The sequence below is a fragment of the Etheostoma spectabile genome, chromosome 20 (assembly GCF_008692095.1).
Source record: "Etheostoma spectabile isolate EspeVRDwgs_2016 chromosome 20, UIUC_Espe_1.0, whole genome shotgun sequence".
Lineage (NCBI taxonomy): Eukaryota > Metazoa > Chordata > Actinopteri > Perciformes > Percidae > Etheostoma > Etheostoma spectabile.
Window position 1 is genome coordinate 26,343,404 of NC_045752.1, and position 340 is coordinate 26,343,743.

General features: G+C 49.7%; 1 protein-coding gene across 2 annotated transcripts in view; it reads left to right on the forward strand.

Moving 5' to 3' along the window:
• Positions 1–340, forward strand: part of kcnh5b (potassium voltage-gated channel, subfamily H (eag-related), member 5b) — a 196,240-nt gene that overhangs the window by 26,471 nt on the left and 169,429 nt on the right. The window lies entirely within an intron of this gene.

Genomic DNA, 340 nt, shown 5'->3' on the forward strand with positions numbered 1-340 from the left:
CCCCCCCCCCCCCCCCCCCCCAAAAGGACACACTGACTGGCCAAAGGAGAAATGGAGCAACATTTATGCTGAAGAGGCTTATGCTGAAGAGGAAATTCCTTTTGAAATGGGTCTTTCAACAAGATAATGACCCAAAACACACCAGTAAGGAGTAAAGTCTTGGTTCCAGATGAACAGATTGATGTTGTGAAGCGGCCAGCCCAACCCCCGGACCTCAATCACTTAGACCACTTGTGGGGTGACATCGACAATGCTGTTTCTGAGGCCAAACCCAGTAATGCAGAGGAATTAGGGGATGTAGTTCAATGGTCCTGGGCTGGAATACCTGTTCACAGGTGAC